We start from the raw sequence: 10,399 nt of genomic DNA, 5'->3' as shown, positions 1-10,399 counted from the left end.
TGACGACAGCGGAGAGGGGGGCTGACACACGTAGGCGTGTCAAGGCTCTAATTTACCACAAATCTGTGGTTGACCGCCAGCTGCCATGGCTTGCGATGGGCTGGCCTGGGCTGGGCTGGGCTGGGCTGGGCTGGGCTTGGGCTCCTCCTGATTCATCTAGAGGCCAGTCGGGGCTGCTGCTAACCACATTACCCGAGAGAAACACTCGACAAACCACGCTCTGAACTCGTCGAGGAAGTGTAATGAACGCTGTCAACTGATTTAGATTGCTCGATAGTGGGAGGTCGGCTCGGTCGCTTGCATTTAAGCAGGAACATTCATTAAATGCCAGACAGCCACTTGTTGAATTCCATTGGGGGACGGGATAAATGTTGAACAAGTGCGACTGACAGGTGAAAATGAACAACTCTCTCTCTAAACCGCTACAAAGTTGACTTGAAGTCATTGGGGAATGCAATGAACCTTTCCGCCTGTTGACTGTTGCCTGTTGCCTGGCCAATTACGTTGAATTTGTACGAACGCTAGAGATAAGGTTAGATAACACACAGAACAAGATGCCGTAAGAGCAGCGACCACAGATATGACTCTGTGGGCAAACATGGCAAGCAATTGCGTCTGATAAATGGAATTGCTCGCGATTGACATTGTTCGCGACTCTAGGGAGTCGCGCTCTCTAAGCGGTGTTAATTATCCATCAACAATTAGTTGATTCCCCCCAAAATGGTATCATGGCATCAGAGCTATCGCATCGCACATTAGCCACGCAAATCGGGGGGAATTTCAACAGGTAATTCCCTTGGTGCGTCAGCTGCTGAAACTGGTTTTTGTTTTCTTTTTTAAATGTACTTTTTGTTGGTTCTTGGCATTGGACTTGCACTTTACCCGCTAGACGGTGGGAGCTTCCACATCCCTTCTGTCCAGCATTTTGCATAATCCGATTATGTGTTACGAGCAGGAGAGCGGAGCAGGAGAGCGAAGCCGAAATACAAACAGCAATGTGGACAGGACGGGACGGGAGGGGAGGGGACGGTGGCGCTTGTGGCAATTTCGTGTAGTTCGAGTACTTGGAATTCAACTGCTGACGCCTTTCACTTGATTTCAACTGACGGCTCGGCTCTCTGGATCTTTGGCCATAAATCTAGCCCAGGGTCATGCAGTTTTGCTCTTATTTCGCTTGACAATTTTGCCACTCCAGTATGTGGCTCACGTCATTAGATGTCTACGCGCGTGAGAGAGCGACCTGAGCCCATATGAGATTGAGATTCGTTTGGCATTTGACATTAATGACGGCCAGCTAGGGCAAGCAACATTTAAGCCTGAATTTGTCCAATGAAATTCAGATTTCGGTTATGTAATTTATGTCATTAAATTCTTGCAATTCCTGCAATTCCTGCAATTAACGCCCTTCGCCTCATGTTCGTTTCCTTTGACTTTGCTGTCACAGAAATATTTTCAAACATTAAATTGCTCGATTTTAATTATAAATGTCGAATTATTGACATTTCAATTACTATTTCAATAAGTTATTCCTTCAATTTCTTGTTATTGTGGCTAATAAAGAAAGAGCCAGGACTTTGTTTTATTTATTAAAAGCCTTTGTGTGGCCTTCGTTTTGATTTCATGTGCAGGACCAAATGTGATTTCCCATTAATATAATTTTTAATTTAATTTTAATTGTAATTTAGTTAATATAAGGATTAAAAAACTATTATGAGGACTTGTATATACTCTTCTCAGAACAGTAAATAAATTTTGCTGGTCTGCTTTATATTTTGAATTGATTCAACTCGGATTCAGCTAACAGTAACAGCTAAATTTGAAACCAGGACTTAACATAACTTCCACTCTGTCAGAGCTTTGCGTTAGCCAATGCACAAACCACGCCAACTTAACAGCAGAAGGCTCTGTTATTCAACAGAGAATTATGTCTAATACATAGTACAACCTCACAATATTGTTCAAATTATACAATACATTCATATGTACACACATATGTGCATATTTAATGGGCCGCACGTTACATTAGATGAACAAGATTCCGCCTAATTGATTCCAAATTTTTGAATATCTTAAAAAAATTGACTCATAAGAGAGGAGATTTAATTGCACATTGTGCACACTTCTGATATTTAAGCAGTTCTATCGGCCATAAATTGATTAATGATGGAGATAATTGATTAATTCAATTCATTGAGTTAATGAATTCAATTTAATTGATTTTAACAATTACCTGAGTAGTCCGAAGCAGCATTAAATCTGCTCAATTAACATTTTTTCACAGATTCATTGGGTAAATGCAACAGATACTATTTTCAGACCATCAAAGTCTGTTCAATAAAAAAAGCCACAAAAAAGGCAGCGTTTTTATTGAGTGCAACACAGTGACAGGAATTGTATAATGTTTTTTACTCGGAAAACGAGTCAAATTTATGTGATTTGCTTTGTATTCTTTTATGCGTACCACAAAAAAGTAGATTAATTTAAAATAAACAATTGCCAGAGGAACAATGGTGTTGTGTTCAAAACAAAAATATTTTTTTTTAAATATCAAACAAAAACCACCAGAGGAAACAAAGCTGTTGCTGCTGTTTGTAATTGAATCACTTAGTGGCTAATATAATTTCGAATTCAAAAGCAAAACAACTAAAATCGAAGGGGAACTGAACGATAATGAGATTGCCAGACCAACTGCATATCGAGTGCACAATTCATTATTGCCGAAAATAGAAGCACATTATGTGCATAAATATTTGCCAAATTAGTTTAATTGAAATTGCATTACGTGTGTGTGGGGTGGGGAAAGAGAGTGCAGAGCAGCGTGGCAGAATAAAGCATGCAACAAAATAATAATGAATAATGCCAGAATGATGCACAAATTAAATTTCATTTCTGCCACAGGAAATTTAATCTGAAAAGCAACTGAATAAATTTTGGTGGGCATTCAATAACCGAGTTATCGGTATCCATATCCGTCTCAACAATTAACAGCGGCTAACCTAACCATCAAGCGTGTGTCCGTTTCGAAGCTCTCGGTGTGCCTTGAGAGATGGATCCATTACATCTGTTAAAGGATTCACTCCTCACCCCCATTTGAGCATTCATGTAACCGTATAAATTACCATGAAGCACCAGCGGCACCAGCGGCACCAGCAGCATAATAATTACACACACTTCAGTGAGCACTCCATGTGAGGCACATGCTACATGCCACTTGCCACTCCCCATAACTTACTGTCAGTCTGGACTGCAAATGTTTGTTGCAATTACTCTCGACAGGAAGCTAGCCACAATGGAATTAGAACTTATTAATTAATTGGATATTATTAACAGGGTACAAGGGTCTGTCCCATATCCTGTAGCTATATGCTACATGCTCCACATTTAAATTTAATTCCCTCACAGCGGTGTCGATATTTATATTTATTTGCACACAGTAAACGGCCGACGGGAAGCTGCGGTTGCATTGCCTACATCATTATGCTTTTAGGCAAAATGCCAGCTCATTGTTCGATGCATTTACAGCCCCACCACACACACACACACACACTCACACACACTCGCACACATGCGAAAAGTGCAATTAAGCGGACACAAAACTAATTAGAAATTCCGATTGGGCCCAAATGTTTTATTTGGCAATCGTTGAACGGTTTGTTCCGGCCAGAAATCCCAGTGCAAAGTTCTTTTTTAATTGGATAATTAAGGGGCCGCCGCTTAAATGTTGTGGGCGCAACTTAAACATATTCCACTTATGTCTACAGCAATTTCTGTGGAAATTTAATTAAAAAACTTTTTCGGGCCAATCGGGGGACGCGCAGGAGGGAAATTTGTTTGCAAATAAATCTTTATGGATTAAGCGCGCTCCTTGTGTTGATATTGTTGTGCCACAACACAGTTGCCTCCCCTCACGCCTGGCGGCTTAACAAAAGATATTTTGGAAAAGCTTTAAAAACTACTTTGTAGCCGCCCCAGACCAAGGGCAACTTTTACGCCAGCACAAGGAACCGGCGCGCAATGAGAAGGAAACCCAAACTGATGGGCAGGCGGCACAGAAGATAGCGGAGGGGGGTGGTGGTGCTGGTGGTGGTGGGACTAGACACCCGGCGGCATCGACGGGCCAGTGATTTATGCGTTTGGCCAAAAACTTCCAGCGAGGCGTGTGAAAGCCCAAAGCCGAAAGCCGAAAGCCTCTTCTCAGCCCAGCTGAATTGAGCCTCCGCCAGTGGAGTGAGTTTTTGGTTTAATGAACTCGAATGTTAATAAATAAATTTGTCAATGAAAGTGGACAGTGGGAAAGACTGTGGCTGCCTGCAAGCTGTGGCCAGGAGTGGGAGCAAGGCCATCGACGATTACCACAGAGGAACATAATGAAACGAAGATGAATGGCGGTCGAGGCCTGGCCGGGTCTCATTGTTGGCCAGTTTAATTTGCCAGCGATACCCCAAAGAGCTGGCAACATATTGCGTGGCCTAATGAGCTGCGATGAATGGAAATGGAAAAGCTGGGGGGGGAAATCCGGGGGAAAATCTGAAGGCCGAAAGCTGAAACTGGCACTGCCAAAGGGCTGCTTGCGCCGCTGCTGCTGCTGCTGAATAATGAAACGACACTCGAAATGCCCGGGAGCTTAAAACTTCGACAACAAAGTGAACAAATTCGACTAATTAACGTTAATGCGAGGGAAATTCCTCAGCTTAAAAGCCATCCACGGAAAGACAGAAGGTTGGCAGGCAGGCAGCAGGACAAGGTCGAGCGGCGTCCGATTTCGATTTCCATTTCGATGCGGCAAACAAATGCCAGAAACTTAATAAAAACTCACTTTACTGCGGATTCATTATGCCATTGAGAGAATATGGCCAGCACTAAACACTCGATATGCCATTTAAACGTGATTTAATTCGATTTCTATACGACAACGAGCTCGAGGATATGGATACCCCACAGACAAAACACAGACTCAAAGTGGCCGGAATTGCGCTGATTCTTATTTCTGTTTGATTTTTATTGCCGACTGACCAATTGACTTGGCTGCTAGAGTCTTTGGGGGCAATCAGCACATCATCGCGATAGGGGAGCTGGGCGGACCCTCGCATCGCATCGTTTAATGGCATCGACATTCTGATTATCCCTGCGCATCATCAGGCGGCGACCCTGCCAGAAGAGGCACCACATTATCGTTTGTTTTGATAGGTTTCTTCTTGTGTTGTTGGGTGCTTCCCCTCGTTGGGATGGATGATGGCGATAATGCTTACGCTCCACACACGCTCTGACTTTTTGCTCTGCCCCATCCTGGAGCCTGATGTGTGTGTTGTTTTTTCTTCAAAAGTCGAATTCCTGTTTGTTTGTTGTTTTGGGTAGCTGCCAGCGGAGTCATGCTAAAAACATTCATCAATTTTTGTTATCCCGCTGACTACTCCACGCCAGAGCCCTTCCTCGCAGGTGCTTACAAGGGGCTGAGAATAGACAAATGCAGATTGAAATTGATGGCAGAGGTTGTCGGCTGGCTGTCGGCTTAGACCCGTAGCCACTTGTTAAATGTTTAAGTTCTCGATTACCAGACAAAAGCCGCTTTTCCCCATTTACCTCGAGGGCACGGGCACTCCTCCACCTCCACAACATATGTCGGCCAGGTCTAAGCTTTAAAGGAAGAGTAGCCAAAGGCAGGACAACCCATTGATTGGAGGGCAAAATGCTCAAGCACACTTCAATTTGAAGTTTCGAAGATTAAGGGTTGACTTGTATTGTTTGACTTTCAGTTGCCTTCTATCGATATTACCTGCCGACTAGTTCTGTCACTCACAAGGAAAGCCTTTGAAATCGGCACAAGGAATAGCTGCTGCTTGTTGTGCACTTAATCAAACAACTTTTAGTTACTCGCTTCACCTTGGTATACAATTATTGAAAGTGAATCACAAGACCTGGGCATGTATCACCCATCAATCCAATTCGATTCAATTCAATGAAATCCATTCCATTTCTCTGCCATCTATTGATCCAATTTGGATGTCAACAAGTGGCAAACCAAATCCGGAATGCCACAAATTGTTTCCCTGATTGCTGCTCACTGCTGTCCGTGTTATCCTTGGAACCCTGCACATGTCAACATTTGTTATGTCCCTCCTCCTCCTCATCCTCCTCCCTCCTCCCTGCGATCCGGGAGTAGTTTTGCCGCCTTGTTTCTGCACGTCGCCCGAAAGCGAAAATAAACAAAAATCGTTATAATAATATGCAATGCTTGAATAGGTTCCATGTGTATAAAGCATTTCCATATCCGATTGTTTCCTCCATCATGTGTGGATTTCCCCGTGGAATGGTTTGCTGGTTTGGGGTTTTGGTGGGTTGGTTTTGGGTTCAACCAGAATTGGATTTGACGTTGTTATCGCCGAACCCTCATCGTGTGTGTGTATGTTGTCACAACTAATTGATGTTTTTCGTTTGGTTTCGAACGAGGTATTTTTCCTAGTTTTTGGCAACTATGAATCCCGGAGAATATGTACCCAGACCCCTCTCTCTTTCTCCTACTCTGTCTCTCCGCTATGCTTGCAACAAATTGCAATTTATTGCTTTATTCTTCGTTCAAAAGCACTGATAAAAATGCTCATAATAGCGCAACGGGCAGCCAAAGCATAACGGTCCTTTGTGCAACCTTTTGTTGCATACTCCAAATATTTGCTCAATTACTGCAAGTTTTATTCCCGACTGGAGTTCTTTATTTAATTTATCACTTTTGTTTCATTTTCTCTGGCGCAGCCAAATAATCCACTCTGGAAAAAGTTCACGTGGAACAACTCTGAATGGAACTTTTGCTGCTGTCATTTCCTTCGATAAGTCCGCCAACAACCATAACCATAACAATACACAAAGTAAGCCAAATAATCGCGGGGCCTGGCCCCAGCAAAAGCTGTTTAGGTCCTGATGAGCGGAGCGCCAAACACCCAGCAAGGTCAATTCCTCGCCCGACTGGCTTGATTCAAAAAATTTGATAAGCCAAAGACGACGACAGCCAGAGCAGAGCAGCTGCTACCCGACAGCATGCGCAGGGGTAGCCGAAGTCGCTATCTTTTAGCACACTGTTATACGCTGTTAAGCTAGCTAACATGGCGCTGTTATCCTCGCTAACATGGCTCTGTTAGCTGCATGCCGTTTTGCATGCCGAACGCGTTCGCAGTGCTCACGGCTTTTATGCGGCCATTGTGGCGGCATGAAACTGTTTTGATATTTTATTTTCATACATTTTTATGGCCTAGTAAGCAAATTGTTGGGGCGCGTGGCTAATACGCAAACAGTGGTGGGGGGCGTGGCAGAGATTAGTGACGAACAAACTTAGAAGCTGAGGACTGAGGGATGCTCCATGTGAATGTTGATGATAGATTCGAAAGTGAAAAAGTGTAATTAATTTTAAAGCTTAGTTGTCAACTGTCTTGGCGTGGCATGCCATTCTCTTGCGGCACATGATGAAATGTTTTGCCATTGCCTTGCCGCAAATCGCAAATTAAATTGAAAGCTTTTGGGTTCCATAATCTCGAATGTACCTAAGCCGAAACAACCTGAACTCAACCGAAAAACCGAACAAACTGCCAACTGCCGATTCATTGTGCGTCAAATTAATGACAAAGTGAAAATCTCTACAACTACAACAATTTTAGAACAAAAGCAGAACAAATACCAAATGAAGAAACTTTATCCATAGCACATGACACGGCACCATTGACAGATGGCAGCGGTACAAAAAAGGTACAGCTCCATGTTACCCTGGGTGTTCCTGGGCAGCACTGCATCCTATGTCCAGTAGTTGATTAGCAGAAATTAATCATTGAGCTTCTGTCTATTGTTTCTGTATGCCTTTAGGCAGTTGTACCGACATCCTGCCAGCTGCCAGCTTCTGTCTGTGCCAAAACTCCCTGCCGCTCCTTGATTACACGTCCCCTGTGGTGGGTAACTAAAACTCTGCCCCGGAGGTTACTTTTTCGCACAGAATGCGTGGCGAGCAAAGCCAAAGCGAAACATTTCCAAATTATTTCGAAAACGCTTCAAACGCACCCGGTAAACTAATCACGGCTGGGCTGCACTTTCCTGAAACCACACCACAGAGCAGAAAATCGCAACGCAAAATGTACGGAACGTTGCCCCACGGCAGACATGCCGCAGCAGAGAGACTGTAACAATTTTGTAATGGCAGGCAGCGCAAATCCAAAATTCGAAAAATCCAATAAAAATGTACCACCAAACGAGCGCCATGCACGCCCTCACGCCCAACCGCCCGCCCCTCCGGCAGATGAGTTAAGTGGGCGGCAGCAGGTGGGCAGTGGGCAGTGGGAATTGATAGACGTGTCAATCCAATTGGAAAAATTGGAAACAGGCTGGTCAATTTCCTGGTCAAGTGTTGTGTCTGTTCCATTGGTACTTTCCATCCACCAGTGAAACAAAACACACATTTTCGATTGAGACCAGGAGATGAGATGTTGGCACGAAGAAAGGTTCAGGCAATCTGTTTAACTAATGGATACTCGAGTTTCGATGTAGCATTTTAAAGTTTTTTCAGGCTTCTCCTTGTTTGGTCATGATCTCCGCGTGTTGCCCTGAGGGACTCTGACCTTTAGTTAACTTTTCATAATCGATGAGCAGGCAAATCCCATATAGAAAAGCCGCTCCACCGCACTGCCCCCCCCAACACACACCCAGACAATATAAAGGGTTTTCAACTTTCAACCCTGCACCTTTTTTCATATTCTCTATCGGCCCCTTACAATAATAACAAGCAAATGTGTCTGGGGCAGGAGCAAAGTTTTGGCAGCCGAAAGTGGCCTAAGGAATATTTTTTTGCTCTCGCACAGTCTCTTGTCTGCCTTCCTTATAGCTCCCCAAGGGGCGTGTTTGCCTGGGTGTGTGTGGGCGGAATGGTGTGCAAAGTGTTTTAAAATAAAGATGCTAAGCTTTAAGCATAATGGAATGAAAGTAGGTAAAATGATAAGTCCAAATGGGTACAGAATATTATAGAAAAAGTCTAAGAGCAAGGAAAAATCCATTAAGAATTTTAAATATATAAATGTTAAAGTAAAACAGTAAAGGTTTCAGCTCTCACTCACCGTTTGGGCAATAATATTATGCCATTACGTTTTCGTAAGCAGCATTTGCTCTCATTTCACACATGAGAAGTCGTCGAGTTAGTGGTTACGACGGGAGGATTAACGGGACCATAAGACGGGCGAATACGACGGTTTTTTTGAACGAACGATTTACGAAACGAATACGCTTTGCGGCTCTGTCTTTAGTCTTGCGGGAAAATTAACTGTTTTTACTTTGAACTCACTGGAACACGTCACTCACTTTTGCCGAACCCGCCTGGCACCCCTTGCCGTCAAATGACCATCTTACACTTTCACTAACACTTGCACATATCACTGAGTGAGATTTTCTTCTGCTCTTTCTTTTTCATGGGAACTCACTCTAACACTTCACTCACTTTTGCCGAACCACCAGGCACTCCTTGCCGTCATAATGACCATCTTACACTTTCACTTTCACTCACTTTTGCCGAACCGCCAGGCACTCCTTGCCGTCATAATGACCATCTTACACTTTCACTAACACTTGCACATATCACTGAGTGAGATTTTTTTTCCGCTCTTTCTTTAGTTTTGCGGGACATTCAACTGTTTTTCATGTGACCTCACTCCAACACTTCACTCACTTTTGCCGAACCGCCAGGCACCCCTTGCCGTCATAATGACCATCTTACACTTTCACTAACACTTGCACTAACACTTGCACTAACACTTGCACTTATCACTGAGTGAGATTTTTTTTCAGCTCTTTCTTTACTTTTGCGGGACATTCAACTGTTTTTACTTTGAACTCACTCTTACACTTCACTCACTTCAGAGTCACATTCGCAGCCACAAAAAAAAAACACTCAGAGTGGCGATCAATGCGCTCAATATTTGCGCTGACCTTACACTCTCATCTTGTGCTCTTTACCTGCACTAGAGCTCACTCTCACTTACACAGAAAACAAAAAAAAACAACTCAAGCCAACGTGCACATCACACCATAGTGCCGCTATTTTTCCTCGCCTTCTTTCCTCTCAGATTCCAATAGCTGGAAACGAGCATAAGCAGCGCCTCAACTGCGTCGCCATTGCCATTTTGCGGGCCTATTTTTACGTAGAAAAAAACATTGAAACTATTGTTTTCACAATCGTGAGATCTTTTTCACTTGTGGGAGCTATCCGCCAACATGGGCTTGCACTTTTCGAGATTTTTCCAGAACTTTTCTTTACTTTTCCCGCTTTTTAAAATATTTTTTACTGTGTAGTTTTTCGTCACTGCAATACTTCACTGCGCGAACATTTTCCGGGAGGCTTTTCCATTAATTTCCCGATTTTCGCGACCCGAAACGCGGA

The sequence above is a fragment of the Drosophila subobscura genome, chromosome E (assembly GCF_008121235.1).
Source record: "Drosophila subobscura isolate 14011-0131.10 chromosome E, UCBerk_Dsub_1.0, whole genome shotgun sequence".
NCBI classification, from domain to species: Eukaryota; Metazoa; Arthropoda; class Insecta; order Diptera; family Drosophilidae; genus Drosophila; species Drosophila subobscura.
Note: the sequence above shows the minus strand (reverse complement) of the source record.